This window comes from Ambystoma mexicanum, chromosome 12, assembly GCF_040938575.1.
Source record: "Ambystoma mexicanum isolate Mex_15411 chromosome 12, UKY_AmexF1_1, whole genome shotgun sequence".
NCBI lineage: Eukaryota > Metazoa > Chordata > Amphibia > Caudata > Ambystomatidae > Ambystoma > Ambystoma mexicanum.
This window is the reverse complement of record NC_090936.1, coordinates 150,292,776-150,309,305: the sequence shown is the minus strand read 5'-3', so window position 1 is coordinate 150,309,305 and position 16,530 is coordinate 150,292,776.

Below are 16,530 nucleotides of genomic sequence, written 5' to 3'. Positions count from 1 at the left end.
ATGGAGAGCTCAGCATTCACTTACTTAAGGTGAGCACAACAATCACCCGAGTACCACGGGAAGAGAGGGAGAGAGGGGCTAAGAACTTCTCCCAGCCTTCCAGCCACTAATACCTTGATTTTCCACTTGCAGACACCTCACACTGCAGGTCAAGCTTTCGGTGAGGAAGGGGTCAAATCCGGGAGCCAAACGAATCCTACACCTAACGTTGAAGACGTTCTCACCGCCCAGTCAAGACCAGCGCCTCCGAGGGAACCAGGTGAGCGTTACAGATTTGGCGTATGTGCTGTATTCAAAGACCCATGCCCTACAATAGTTACAAAGGCCTAGGAATTGCTGCATCTCTCTTACTGTCTTTGGCTGAGGTGTTTTCATGATCGTTACAGCTCTCTCAGTGGGTCACAATACTTCCTCCTGACAATACTGTAATTTCTCCTAGTCGTCCTTATGCCCGTGGTCTGACAGGATTGTCATCAGCTGTTTTGAATCTTCTATACACTGTTTCACTGTGTCACTACACACCAAAATGTCATCCACATACTGAATCACTGTGCTGTCAAGATGCACGTTTCCCAAGTCCATCTAGAGTACTCTGTTAATGATGGATGGGCACCCACAGTCACCTTGTGGTAACCAAGTATGTTTCTACTTTTTATTTCTATATGAAAATTAAGTCAAGTCTTGTGATTCTTCAGGAAGGGAGATTGAAAAGAATGTGTTTTTCAAATAAATCAATAACTGTAAAACATTTGGCTCTGGCTGTAATGTTGCATAATATTGTGGCTGGATTTGGGACCAATGGAAATTCTGCTTCAACAATATTGTATAGGGGGCGCAAATCCTGAATAAATCTCCACCCTCCCCTCCGCCCCTGTCAAATGACTTGGGATATTACTTTACTCTTGGCAAAATTGCTCCAGGCTTTAACTTAATCTTAACGGCACCTACTCCTTTAAGCAGGCCAACGTCCTAAGGACTGCTGGTCCATAATGTGTCTGGTACTTGTACCAAGTCTTCCTTTAAAAATTATGTTGTCTTTTTTATCATTGCCACCCTCTGTGGCACTTCCCTGTTCTCAATCTTCACCCAATACGTAAGATTTATGACGAATATGACTTCAACATCTGAATTTTCATCTTTGAACAATTCCTTGTCTGTCAAAACAGTCAGTCTGTGTCCTTCACCCAAAGCTATCACTGCTCGCCATACCTTCCCTTCGTCATCGATCCCATGGACGGCCACCCTTTCTTTTCTTACTATGACTGCTTCTAGCTCCAATGGGAATACAATCTCCCTCTTCCTTATCCATAGGAAACTCTGTTCTGAATAAGAATTTAAAGGGTAATTGTAATAGTTTGCCCCTGATCCCACAAAGTCATGCTAACATGACATTCACTCCATATTGAAATACTTTGAAATTCATTGGCACACCCCACTGTGCCTTTTTTCCTGAAAAAGCCAATACAAATTTGCGTGCATTCACACAATGAATCCCAGGAGTGGAACACACTATTCCCTGATCGGTAAAGGAGATGATCATGTCCCTTCCTGTGAAATTGACTGGTGTTGGTGAGAATTAGATAGTGGCATGGACAAATTATGCTTCCCTATGGTAATGGGTAAGTTGTCAGTAAATGGAACCAAATGCGTAGCTCCAGGAAAACCTTGTGCATTCATGGCAGTGCCTGATTTTGAGTATTTCCCTTCCATAACACACGACCAGGTCGCCCCCATGCCTACAAGAAAGGAGAATGTCTAGTCGCCTGTGGTTACTCCGATCCGTGGTTCCTCTTGTGGGTAAGGTGTAACAGATAGGATTGAACACATCAAGTCAGTCTGTGGGCTGTCCTATTGTGGATATAGGTTCATTTCCATCACAGAAAAGGATTTCCTCCTACCACTATCACACTCCCTAATCTAGGTGTGAGTGCATGTGTTCCTGTTTTGGGGTTCCAGGTTGCCATAGTATTCTCTTGCACTGGCGCTGATGTTTGTATAGGAGTTTGCTGTGTCTGAGGCTGTTGTACCTGTATCAGTGGCTGTTCTATAGGTTGCATTTGCGGTGCAGGCGTCTCCATTATTGCGTGTGATCTTGGACATAATATTCTGGTGGCCCTGAACTATTAAAGGTGGAGGATATGCTGTCCCCCCTCTTGGACCCTGGAAATGTTGTTGCATCCCTCCCCCACTTCTACACACACGTGCTAGGTGTCCCGCCTTTCCACATGTCCAGCACTGTGGAGAGGTTCCCATAGGTCGTGGCTGTCCTGCATTAAACCCCCCTCCTTGTGGAACCTGAGGCCCACCCCCTCTTCCTCTAAGGGAGAGCCTTCTTCCTCGCGGCCAATAATTACACTCTCTGCGTCCTGCAACATTCCCCCCAGTCATTGGCTGACGTTGCTGCACTTCTGGTGTAACCATTCCCCCTCTGCTTGTCAACATCGCTCCTTACATTGAACATTTTGACAATTTTTTCTGCACTAACTTTGCGTTATCTTTCTTTCTTCAAGTTTCTTTCTGTTCTTTTCTTGTAATAATTTACAATGGTGAACTATGTTCATTTGGATCTCGGCCACGGGTTCGCCTCCATCCCGACTAGTTTATTTCAATTGTTTCTGCACTGGTTTGGGTAGCCCTTGACATAACATGTGATAACAAATTGACACTGTTTTGTCCCACATTTCTCGGGTTTCAAGACGTCATTGCGCTTGAATTTCTTGAATGTATCCAACAGGTTCTTCCTCTTCCTGCATCTTGCTTGTAATGATCGCACTCATGTCTGATGTGTTTGGGTACTGTACTCAAGAGTGCCCCTACATCTGCTCTGCAATTACTAAATGGTGCTCCGTCATGGGCTGTATTTGATGTGGTCACTCCAAAATAACCCGCCCTTTTCCTTATGTCATCAGCCCGCTCACCTCTGGGGGCGGCAAGCAAGCTCTTTATTTTATTTTTAAATGTTTTTATTGGCATTTGTGTAGTTACAGTCATGCATTTCATTTCCATATCACATGCCTACATTTAATCAACAACAACAAACAACCATTAACAAACGACTTCCTACGCGTGCTTGTGTTACATATGACCTCTGTTGAGGCAAGCGCTTTGATGTTTGAGGTTGTAGCTTCCGCAACTCATATCCCAGTTGGGGAATGTCACTTTTTGTCGGGGGGTGATTAATTGGGCACATCTCTGTTGTTTCCTTGTCCTAGTTGGTGCATTAATGGGGGCTTGTCGTCGGACAGGTGGAACATGTCCCAGAGCAGCGCTTTCCATGCCATACATTTGTCCGTACACTATTCTCAAAGCGGCCTCAAACCACAGTAGGGGATTCACAAACTTCTTACTCTGTGGAGAAATACCTGTTTTCTACAAAAAGAAGTTCAATACCTAAAACGTGCCACAACTCACATGGGTATCCTATCTAGCAGGTAAGTAGCACTATGAAGTTCAAAAATACAAATTTTATTAGTTATACACAATTCATTGCTAAAAAAGTAATCATAAAAATGGTCATATTAAATAAAACAAACAACCAATTATAAAATCACACAAGTAAATCAGCTTTAGTCGATTCAATTTGATCTCTGGTCAGACCCGTGTGACCTAATCACGCTAAGTCCCCTAGCCTAAAATGTTGTTTTGGCTATTTCGTATTTTAGTTTTTCAAATTCCCAACTTGTACAAGTTTCTGTCCCATTGTCACAAAAATGTGGGACATTCATCAGGGGTGTGTAGTGTCTTGTGTAGATCTTATCCAAGCTGAAATCAAGTATTCAAATTTCTGTCTTCTTGTAAAGACGATGTACCCTGTTAATATAAAGGAGGCACTATATTACTCTCTCTTATGACAGTGCTAGTCCATCAATTAAACTGACTGCATGACCCTTATCCCCATAAACGTGAAAAGTATGTGGTTAGTTACATACCTCTCTGACTCGAGAGTTCTCTATCCCGGAGTCTTCTTTAACCATAAATGGTTACTTTAAAGGCAGAATTTCCAATAATTCTAGAGTTTACTGCCTGGATTCCTCTGTCTTCTGTCCTAGTATATAACACATATTGTCATTAGAATAATGTGGGCCCTGGATGGTAAATTATCATCTCTTGCTTATATAACGGAGGCATCTTACCATGTTCTTATAAACGTATGGCCCCAACGTTACTTCATCCGCTCATAATGTATTTCCAAATCTTTCTTAAGCCCCCAGGACTGTCTGTTCCCTGAAAGATACAATAACAGGAACAAAAAACCTGTAAGGTTTGTCCGCTTCTTATACTCTAACAGCATATAATTATTGAGTTAAGAAACTTTTCCACTTACTCATATACCAATATAGGAGATGAGTATCTCCAAGGTATCCAGCCCAAATGTTCAATTCACGCTTAGGAAAAGGGGGGATTAGCCTCTTCTCTGTGGTAGCTATAGGGTAACAAAAATTCATGAAGATCCACAGTTCTTTGGCCATGTGTAAAAGGCTGAGATTTCAAAAGTTACTCACTTGGGTAATATCAAGAGGAGCCGGTAAAGGGGGCCACGGTAACCCCTCAGAAGGGTCCAGTATATGATTCTACCATCCGCGATCGCTCTCGCGGGAGGCGTGACGACGTCATCACGCCGGACGTCAGCGGAACCGTGACGTCGCGCGATGACGTCATCACGCCACGCACGTTTGGCCATAGACGGCCGTTACTGAAGGGAAATGTAGTCCCTACGTTCCCTATGCCGCCCCGTATCAAACACCAAATGGGATAGACATGCAAATGTTGGGAATCAGACCCCTATTGTATCTCCATCCGCCAGCAATAGAACAACACTAGTTCCACCTGACCAAATGTGTGTGATAGCACCCATCAGGATGGTCATATCATTATCTTATCACAATAACTACAAATTCAAGCTGGCCCCATTAGATCGCATTATAACAAAGTGCCGTGTACACAAACAGAGTCACACACCAGTATTCAGTGAGGGGGCTGCAAAGAGTTAGCAAATAAGTTGATGTTTTTCACGTTCCAGACATATGCTTCCATATATTTGTTTATAGAGAAGTTGTGTACGGGTCTTTCCCACCTCGTATCTCTGATCTAGCAATATGTACACTGTTAACAAATCAATGGTAATTTTGGCAATAACATGATTACATCTATCCAAAATCAATTTCGAACAATGATGATCGAGTCAGAACAAGTTGCCTAGGCATTGTGCCATTCCACACGTTCGTTTAACCCGTGGAGATGGCTTTTTGACAGAAAAATCAATTTCTGTTCTAATTGAAGCAACTTTTTATTAATCAATTCCTGTGACTCTCCTTTGATTTGCTTAAGAATAACCCATTCAAAATCAGGAATTGATTAATAAAAAGTTGCTTCAATTAGAACAGAAATTGATTTTTCTGTCAAAAAGCCATCTCCACGGGTTAAACGAACGTGTGGAATGGCACAATGCCTAGGCAACTTGTTCTGACTCGATCATCATTGTTCGAAATTGATTTTGGATAGATGTAATCATGTTATTGCCAAAATTACCATTGATTTGTTAACAGTGTACATATTGCTAGATCAGAGATACGAGGTGTGAAAGACCCGTACACAACTTCTCTATAAACAAATATATGGAAGCATATGTCTGGGACGTGAAAAACATCAACTTATTTGCTAACTCTTTGCAGCCCCCTCACTGAATACTGGTGTGTGACTCTGTTTGTGTACACGGTACTTTGTTATAATGCGATCTAATGGGGCCAGCTTGAATTTGTAGTTATTGTGATAAGATAATGATATGACCATCCTGATGGGCGCTAACACACACATTTGGTCAGGTGGAACTAGTGTTGTTCTATTTCTGGCGGATGGAGATAAATAGGGGTCTGATTCCCAACATTTGCATGTCTAGCCCATTTGGTGTTTGATACGGGGCGGCATAGGGAACGTAGGGACTACATTTCCCTTCAGTAACGGCTGTCTATGGCCAAACGTGCGTGGCGTGATGACGTCATCGCGCAACGTCACGGTTCCGCTGACGTCCGGCGTGATGATGTCGTCACGCCTCCCGCGAGAGCGATCGCGGATGGTAGAATCATATACTGGACCCTTCTGAGGGGTTACCGTGGCCCCCTTTACCGGCTCCTCTTGAGATTACCCAAGTGAGTAACTTTTGAAATCTCAGCCTTTTACACATGGCCAAAGAACTGTGGATCTTCATGAATTTTTGTTCCCCTATAGCTACCACAGAGAAGAGGCTAATCCCCCCTTTTCCTAAGCGTGAATTGAACATTTGGGCTGGATACCTTGGAGATACTCATCTCCTATATTGGTATATGAGTAAGTGGAAAAGTTTCTTAACTCAATAATTATATGCTGTTAGAGTATAAGAAGCGGACAAACCTTACAGGTTTTTTGTTCCTGTTATTGTATCTTTCAGGGAACAGACAGTCCTGGGGGCTTAAGAAAGATTTGGAAATACATTATGAGCGGATGAAGTAACGTTGGGGCCATACGTTTATAAGAACATGGTAAGATGCCTCCGTATATATAAGCAAGAGATGATAATTTACCATCCAGGGCCCACATTATTCTAATGACAATATGTGTTGTATTCTAGGACAGAAGACAGAGGAATCTAGGCAGTAAACTCTAGAATTATTGGAAATTCTGCCTTTAAAGTAACCATTTATGGTTAAAGAAGACTCCGGGATAGAGAACTCTTGAGTCAGAGAGGTATGTAACTAACCACATACTTTTCACCTTTTTGGGGATAGGGGTCATGCAGTCAGTTTAATTGATGGACTAGCACTGTCATAAGAGAGAGTAATATAGTGCCTCCTTTATATTAACCGGGTACATCGTCTTTACAAGAAGACAGAAATTTGAATACTTGATTTCAGCTTGGATAAGATCTAAACAAGACACTACACACCCCTGAAGAATGTCCCACATTTTTGTGACAATGGGACAGAAACTTGTACAAGTTGGGAATTTGAAAAACTAAAATACGAAATAGCCAAAACAACATTTTAGGCTAGGGGACTTAGTGTGATTAGGTCACACAGGTCTGACCAGAGATTAAATTGAATCGACTAAAGCTGATTTACTTGTGTGATTTTATAATTGGTTGTTTGTTTTATTTAATATGACCATTTTTTATGATGACTTTTTTAGCAATGAATTGTGTATAACTAATAAAATTTGTATTTTTGAACTTCATAGTGCTACTTACCTGTTAGATAGGATACCCATGTGAGTTGTGGCACCTTTTAGGTATTGAACTTCTTTTTCTAGAAAACACATACATTTGTCCGTACCATCTGCTTCCCACCTGTTCGCTCCCTCCACCCACACCTTGGTCTCCACCTCTGCCCACCTTTCAAATTCCTTGCACCATTTTTCGTATTGTGGCCCAGCAGCAGCTTTCCAGGACATGGCGATGGTTCTTTTGGCTAGTATGCAAGCCCGGTCCATGAACCTAACCACATGTTTGTGTTTGCTGATCCTGGGATAGGCACCAAGCAGACATTCTTTCAGTGACCACTCATACCTCTGTATTCCAGCCTCCCTGCATGTTCGCTCTATGTGTGCCCAGAAACTTCGCACACGCACACACCCCCAGAACATGTGTAGCATGTCAGCATCCTCGCCCCTGCACCACGGGCATTACGAACTCGCTTCCTTTTTAAAAACATAGCTATTCTGTGCAGGGTCATGTATGTGCGATACAGCACATTCGACTGTATTCATTTGAAGCGTTGGTTCCTTGATACAGCCTTGGGGAAGCCCAGTATTCTCCCCCATTCTTTCTCCATTATGTTTGCACCTATGTCTCTGTCCCATTGTTCTTTCAGCACTGTGCCCTTGGGGGATGGGTGCGTCTATCAGCATACAGTACAGCCTAGAAGTCGGCCTCCAGCCATCATTCAAATTATACATCAGGGTCAGTAATGGACTCGCCTATGGTTCCTCTGGCCAGCCATCCCATCTTTCTTTGGCTGTTTCCCTGACTCTGCGGTACCAGAGGAATTGCCCGCTAGGCAGCTCCTCTCTTTCTTGTAATGAATCAAATTCCCGAAAGACCCCATCTTCATATACATCACCCCATGCGTATATCCCCATCCAAGCAAGCTCTTTATGTCACTGATCGCTAGTGTCATTCCTGTCGTCTGTTTTCTAGCTCATGAATCCATATTCCTGCCCCGGAAATCAATGTTGGTAGCTTACACCTCATATTGTCCTTAAAAATGTGGGGCCATGGAATATATTGCGGTAGCCCTCCCCCTTCTCTAACAATGCACATTGTGTTAATACTCCATTGTGGCCAGGACTGGATGCAGCCTTTGTTTTTGTGAAGGCTCCTGTCATGCACACTTTCCTTCGTCCTGGTAATGTTCTCAACCTGGTTGTATACAGGGTTATCTCTTCTATATTCCGCGTGAGTTCCTTTGAGCACTTGGGGGCTGGTATGGGCTGAGGTCTTTCCTCTTCTAATTCTTACATATCGGACCACTGTCCTTCCCTCTCTGGCTTCATGCTCATGGAGGGGCCTTGCGTGGCCCCTTGCTCTCCTTCATCTCTACTTCTGTACATGTTCTCATCTGAACACATTGTTCCACAATTGTCATCACTCCTTTTGTCCTCCTTGTCTTCAAAGTCTAACCTCTTTGTAACGTTTGCTTTGTATATTCCCCCTTAATGCTCTCTCTAATAGACTCTGTTCTCCTTTCTACGGCAATCCCACTATGCTCCGTGTTATCTTTTTGATAACCCTGCTATCTCTCCTGCTTCTGTATAAAATGCTGATCCTCCTTATTGCTGTTCCCTCACTTTCGTCTGGAAAAGTATGGGTTTTCATTACCTTTGCCATTTCCTTAAAGCGACTTTCTAAACGCTTTTCTATCCCTCTCGCCTATTCTTCAGTTCTCTCTTTCCTTCGACGTTCACGCTCCACGGCAATTTATTCAACTTCCCTTTAATGTCTCGCTCTACTCTGCTCTGTCTTTCTCTTTCCTCTACTATTTCCCTCACTTATTTCTCTTCCACTTCCCTTTGCCTCTTTATTCTTTTTGCCTTCTCGCCTTTTCCCTTTCTTCATCTCTTTCTCCTGTTCTCTTTCATTCAGTTCCCTTCTCATCTGTTCCGGACGTCTCTGCTTCTTTTCTTTGTTTGCTCGATGCTTTCTCTGCCTTTCTTCTACTTCCTTCATTATGTTACCCCATTCTCTTTCTTATTCTAACTTCCTAATTTCTCTCACTTCTGCTTCCTCTTTTTCCTTTGTTAGCTTCCCCATCTGTGTTTTGGCTTATCTATATTTTTTCCATCCAATTTAAGTAGTACATGTCCTCCCACCCACTCATTTGATGTGATTGCTGTTCCTTCATTGTCATTTGGTTAATTCTTCTGGCTTTGCATTCCTTCTTCAAGCTCTATCAATCTCGCCTGTAATTCATGGCGCTCGCAATATTCTTTGTGTTGTGCATGGGTACTGGTTTTGATGGCTTTACTTAGCTCTGTTTAAAGTGTTCTCATTACTGTAAATGGGTGGCGCATATAGGTGGTTAGTGTATCCTGCTGCTGCTTTTAATGGGTAGAATCCCTGTCACTCGGCTGGCAGATCCATGCTCTGGAGAGAAGGAACCAAAGGCGCTGTGTCCCCCTCTTCATGCTGCCAAGCATCCCCTCCTTTGGGAGTTAATCTTCCACCTCGTCTGCGAACATTTTCCAAAATTCTGGAATAGCTAATCTTTCTGCAACATTTTCCCCTTATCTGCAGCGTGTAAAAATAAAAATGTGGTCATGTGTTTCAGCACTGATTTCGAAAGGGTTCCCTCTTGGGGCCAAGGCAAAAACATTGTATCTGCTGTTGCTCAGATCCACTGCACGTGATCATTTTCTATCCTTTCCTTGAATCTCAGCAGGGATTTGCATAGGTGCATAATGGGAGTGTCTCCTCCCATAATGGCACATCACACTCTTAACTGCCAATACTTACCAAACTTAAAACCAAAACTCTTCAAGTCTAATACCCCTTCACTCTTGGTTTACAATTTTCTATCTGCAATTTTGTTACTTCACCTATGCCACTTTTCTATATATCCTTCCAAGCCTCTCGGCTTCAACAACAAAATGGTGGATCCACACCATAGACACTGTCTATGCTTTACAACTCTGTATCTTAAGTCAAAACCAAAACTCCTTGTGTCCTACGATATAAACCAATTTTAACAAAACCTTGTTATCTACATCTTAAATTATTCCCCGTACCGCTGGCCAGCAATCACTTACATATGTAGGTGCACCTTCAAAATCCCACAATCAAAATTATTTTAGTTGTCTTCTTGTCATAGCAAGGGAATTTCCTCATTTTACATCCCAACGGGATGTTTGCAATGCATTCTTCCTAACCCCTTGGCTAAGGGTATCTTTTATCAGTCACTACTTCAATACCTCGTTCCGAGGTTTAATGCATCACCTTCGACGACCCTTATCACAGGTGGTCTTCTCATAAATAAAACATTTTATCACAATTTCCCACTCTTACAAACATTCTCCTCCCACCTTCGTTTGTCACTACAATGCTCTCATACTTACATTATGTGTGGATCAACCGAGGCCCCCGTTATCGCTCCTCCCTCAACTGGTTGCTTACCTTTGCCCTGCGCGGCACTTGCAAAGGGATCAGGGCAGGATTTTCATCAAGAGGGCTCCTGATGACCGTCTGAAGATTCACGCATGATTCTCTAGCCTCCACGGGTTACTCCACAGGCCTCGGGCTCGCAACGGGAAAGAGTCGACCTCCCGAGGGGTCCTGGTCAACTATCTGGCTCTGCTGCCAAATGTAATTGAGGGGCAGGAAATCCCAGCCCTAAGCAGACCAGGTATACTGGATAATCCCAGGCCCAAAAATGGAAGAGTAAATGACAAAGGTCTGTTTTATTTAACAATTGTAAAACATGCACAGCAGTAAGCTCCCAAGTCTCAAAGCTCTCTAATTTCATAATACAAAACAGCGGTTTAAAAGGCAAAAATACCTAACTTCTGACATCACCACATTATATGGGTTAGTAAAACCTATGGGAAGGTGGGATTGCGTTAGTCGTATCATATAGGTATAGGAGTCGTTATTCTGATTGGTTTTACTCTGTTGGCTCCGCCTGGGACCTCTCTAAATTGATAATGGTAGCTCTGTGTCATCTTTATACCTTTGGATTGGTCCATGCAACTGTTGCAAAATAACACCATTTGAGAGCAGTGATTGGTTAGCATTGGCTTCGCCAACCTTGATTACTTGACAGGTCATCAGCACATGAGCAACATCTTATGGCAGGGGGAATCGGCATCCATGTGCCGCCTTTCCCAATTATAACCCACCATCTCTGATTTTCTAGGCCACGAGCCAGGGCTTCAGCTTTGAAATGGGCTGAAATCTTGTTTCTTTTATTCTGAGAATTGGGAGAGAGTGATGGTCTTGGTTTCTCTGTGTTTGAAGCTAATGAATAACCCTTATTCTCCAACTCTAAGTCACGTGTGAATTATTATGCTCAGCTTTTACCAGGACTTTAACCTATTTTACTATGGGTGTCGTTACCGTCTATGTTTACTGGAGACTTGTTTGAGCTATTTCTCCCTCAGTATTAGCTTTAATTAATGAGCACCTGGTCCTTGAAGGCTGTCTGCTTCTTTATTTAATCTAAGAGAAATATGTCTTACGCTTGTGAACGGTTTATTTCATGCGCTTCTCTGTGCCAGTCCAAGCCTCCCTTTTCTTCAATAACCTTGGAACGCGGTGCAGCTACTGTTCGGTTTATTCATCTCTGTGCTTTTGAGCTAATTCAGCGACTGCTTTTCCTGCAGCTTCGATGCTCCTCCATTCTCTCCCATTCATTTAAGCATGGCAGCGCTGTCCATTTTATCCACGATGTCTGCTTATGACTGTTGCATTTCTGCATTAAGCAAGCATTATGTGTGTTCTTGTGCATCTTGCGTTACAGCAGATATATTCGAGTATATGTTTTTTAGTGTCTATTGTGTGCAATATATATTCTTCATGTATAAATGCAGGTTGAACTAATGTCTGTGTAGCTTTGTGATGAATGCATATCTGTCTTGTGCATCTACGTGTGTCAGAAGTGGGATGACGTCACTTACTTTTGTTATTCTTTATCTACAGCATGTTCATGTATGCCAAATATTATCTGTTCATCTCTTCCTTGATCGTTCTGGGGTAAGGCTGATAGGGTAGTCGTAGTGAATAATGCCTTTCATGTCTGCAGTATAGCAGTGGAGGGGGCAGTTGTCAGGACTGATACGCTTCTTCTACGTTATAGAGGTAGAGGAGGGGCCGCCTCCATGGATGATGCATTCATGCGTCGATTTTGTACGCCCCTCAATATGCCAAAATATCACATTACATGACACCCATGCCCACACCCCTTTCCCTCCCCTAGCCCTCCCTTACTGGTGAATTTTATTGTCAAACGGGTTTTCACTCCCCGAACCCACATTTCCTCCCTCTCTGCCCCCTTCCCTGCCAAAAGTTTTCTCCCGTCCCACTTCCCACCACAGACATTACTCACACACACGCAGAGACACACACAGCACTCAAAAAAACAAATCAATTACCCGGTCCCCAGTGACTTCCCTTCTTGAGGAGTGTAAGGAAGGCATGGTTGACACAGACACAATGGATACAGGTTTGTTTCGAAAACCTTTATTTGGTAATTTGGTTGGGTTGGTAGAATTCCTTACTGACACTAATTCTAGAATGGGAGCTATCTGGACCCTTAAATACATAATAAACAATCCCAGTCAGGCTAGTCAACAAAAAAGGCCTATACTAAGAAAACCTAACCTTGCCCTCCTTCTAAAAATAACAAATGTGTTAAGGAAATGCAAAAGGAAAATAGTGTCTCAAAATAAATGTCAGAATGGCTTCTAAAAATAAATGTCAGAATGGCTTTTCAAAAGAAAGGTCAGAATGGCTTTGAATTACAACTCCCTTCCCCGTGTTCAGCACCACAGGGTCTAGAGAGTTTCCTACAAAGTATAGGTGGATGGCACAGTTCTTTTAGTCTCGCACACTTTGGCTTACTGGTACAGTTTAACAGTTCACAGTTCAGGCTTGGGCTTCAAGCTTCTGGTAGTCAATTCACTTCCTTTGGCTTTGTCTGCCTCCTCATAAATATTCCACTTTTAATCTTTTCTGTACAGGCTTCCCTCTGCTGGGCTCAAGCCTGTCTTTCACCTCATGGGGAAGCAAGGGCGCAGGGTTGTTGTGCGCCTGCAGGGGGTGCCTTGTGTCCCAGGAGGGCTTCCATTGCCCAGAGCAACGGAGCACCAGGCCACGCCCCCTTCCGCCTATCTTCAGCCACCAAGCCCGCCAGGGCTGAAACCCCAGAGGTGTTGAGCGCCCGCAGGGGGTGTTATGCGACCCGAAGGAATCTGTAAACTGACGAGGACTTTCAAAGAGGTTTCTGCACCAAGTCATGAGGTGAAGAGAGGATTGGAGCGCGGAAGCGGGGGGAGGACACAGTTAAACTGCTGCTGTGTCTTGTCTTGCCACCACCAATGTTCTTGACCGACGACACTGTGCCTGCTGCCCCCCTTGCCTTTAAGATGCTCCCTCGTGTCAGGTCCATCTAAGAGGAGAACTCTAACAGTGAAGCGGAGGCTGTTTGCTCTACCGACCCTCAACCCTGTTATTGCTGGTAACAAAGCCAGGATCCACAACCCCACAATGCTAAATGGCGAAGCGTACAGCCTGATCCAAGAAATTAATCCGTTTCCGGGAAATGTCCCAGTCATCAAGGCGACAGACAGGTGCAATCACACCGAAGAGAGTGGCTCTACTATTCATGATGAAGGTGAGGATATAAGTCATGCGGCACTGCTAGTAGTTGCGGATAATGGCGTAGAGTCCCAACCAGGGAGTAGCCCTGTGTTACCCCTCTCGGATTCACTAAACCAAGGGGCGATAGGCGTCCTTATGGCTTCTACGAGGGTCCACTCACCAGCCGCTTTGTTACATATGGAGGCATTTACCACTTTTCTGGCCCCCATCCCAAGCCCCACTTCCACCTTTACCATTACCCCAACTTCTACTCCTACTTCTGCATATCAACCACAGAAGAACTGTACTGTGATCCCTGCGAGTGAACCATCAGAGATGTGCACAGTCGACTTTGTCCCTGTGCTGTCCAAAATACCTATATTTTTCAACACGGAGGGTGCTAAAGTACCGTTGTCCATGAGTGCAATGCCCCCCCCCCTCAGTATGCAGGAAAATGTGACACAAGAGACAAGGCCCCTGCCATCAAGCTTCATTCCCCCTTTAGCTTTGAAGTCCCACATGTACTTAATTATGTGTATTCCACACCCACCTGCTACACACTATACCTCTGGTACTGGTACATACGCTACATTGGCACACGCAATGCCCAGCTTTTGTTGCTTAAATTGCGCTGCGCCGCATATGCTCTGCCTTACTTTTGCTATCTAATTAGGACTTGGCCCAGGTGCCTCACCTGCATTGCTTTTACTTTTGCTATCTTATTGGGACTTGGCCCAGGTGCCTCACCTGCATTGCTTTACTGTTGCTGTCTAATTGGGATTTGGCCCAGGTGCCTCACCTGCATTGCTTTACTGTTGCTGTCTAATTGGGACTTGGCCCAGGTGCCTCACCTGCATTGCTTTTACTTTTGCTATCTAATTGGGACTTGGCCCAGTTGCCTCACCTGCATTGCTTTACTGTTGCTGTCTAATTGGGACTTGGCCCAGGTGCCTCACCTGCATTGCTTTACTGTTGCTGTCTAATTGGGACTTGGCCCAGGTGCCTCATCTGCATTGCTTTACTGTTGCTGTCTAATTGGGACTTGGCCCAGGTGCCTCACCTGCATTGCTTTACTGTTGCTGTCTAATTGGGACTTGGCCCAGGTGCCTCACTTGCATTGCTTTACTTTTGCGGTCTATTTAGGATTTGGCCCAGTTGCCCATATGCACTGCCTTACTTTGCTGTCTAACTGTGATCAAGCCCAGGTGCCTCACTTGCTTGCCTTACTTCTGCCATCTAATTGAGACCTGGCCTAGGTGCCTTTGTGCATCACCCGACTCGTGCGGCTTAACTGGGAAAGATGTTAAGGCTAATAACTCTGTTCTGTATAATGGCTGCCACCCCACACATCGATATCAGATGTCAAGTATGGCTTACTGAACTCCCACCAGCACCTATCCTAGATCCCAGCCTACCCAAACTCACCATAACAGCTATGAATAATGCCACCTCCCTCCAATCCAAATACTATAGTGCATTAGGTACAGTAATTTATGCCTCTCGACCGTGTGCCACATCTATGAGAAACCATAGACTCTGTGCCAGAATAACTAAATTACATGAACCACTGAGACGATCTCTACCACCCACCAACCTGAAAACTATCAGTATACTACGAAACCCAGTCACACTACTTCTAATATAAATGCCCTTCAAACTAATAATCGTAAGCCCAAACTAATTGATACTAATACAGCCAAGCCTATCCAGGTCAAAGCTGCTATTGAGGCCCCTTCTCTTAAACGAGCACTCCTCAATGCGAGATCGCTCGTCGCCCACTCCCTCGACATAGCGGACCTAATCACAGAAGTTAACCTAGATTTCCTTGCGATTACGGAGACATGGCTACATAACGCAGCAGGACCGGCGCTTATGTTAGCCATCCCAGATGGCTACACAATAGTTAGACAAGACCGAGATGGCGCACAAGGAGGTGGTATCGCCATCATCTCTAAAATGGGCCTCTCCCTTAGACTAGCCCCTACCCAGTTGTCACAATCGTGTGAAATTTTATGTGCAAAATTCCAGATAAACAATTCACAATCACTCACTATTCATCTAATATACGGACCTCCTGGTCCTCTGGGCACCTTCGAGGAGGATGTGCATAACTTACTCACCAACAACCTTAAACCATCCTCTCAACTACTCCTATTAGGGGATTTCAACATAGGCTTTAATGACCTGATGGACAAAAACGCCTCAGATATAGCTAATGCGATCAATGCACTAGGTTTGTCTCAAAGAGTCAACAAACCTACCCACTTTAAGGGGAGAATATTAGATTGGATAGCGGATTATAATTGCACAGCTATTACCTCATCCATCCTGCCTCTACCCTGGACAGAGCACTCACTGGTGTCCTTTAACTTATCCACCACAAAACCCACTCCCACGGCCCCTCCACTAGCGCCACCCTGTTTAACTCGAAAAAAAAGAGCATCACAGTACATAAAGTAATCCCTGCCATCCTCCCCACTCTAAATGCACTGCCAGAAAATCTGGATCCCAGCATCCTAGTCCATGAATTTAACAATATCATGCTCACTACTTTGGACAAAATTGCCTCTCTTAAACTGAGATCAAGCAAACCCAAAGTCCACTTAAATAAAAGGTTTACGCCACAACTTAGAGACTTACGCCTTTTGAAAAGAAAAAGTGAAACCAACTGGAGACTATGCCCCTTCATTGATAATAAAACAAAATTAACC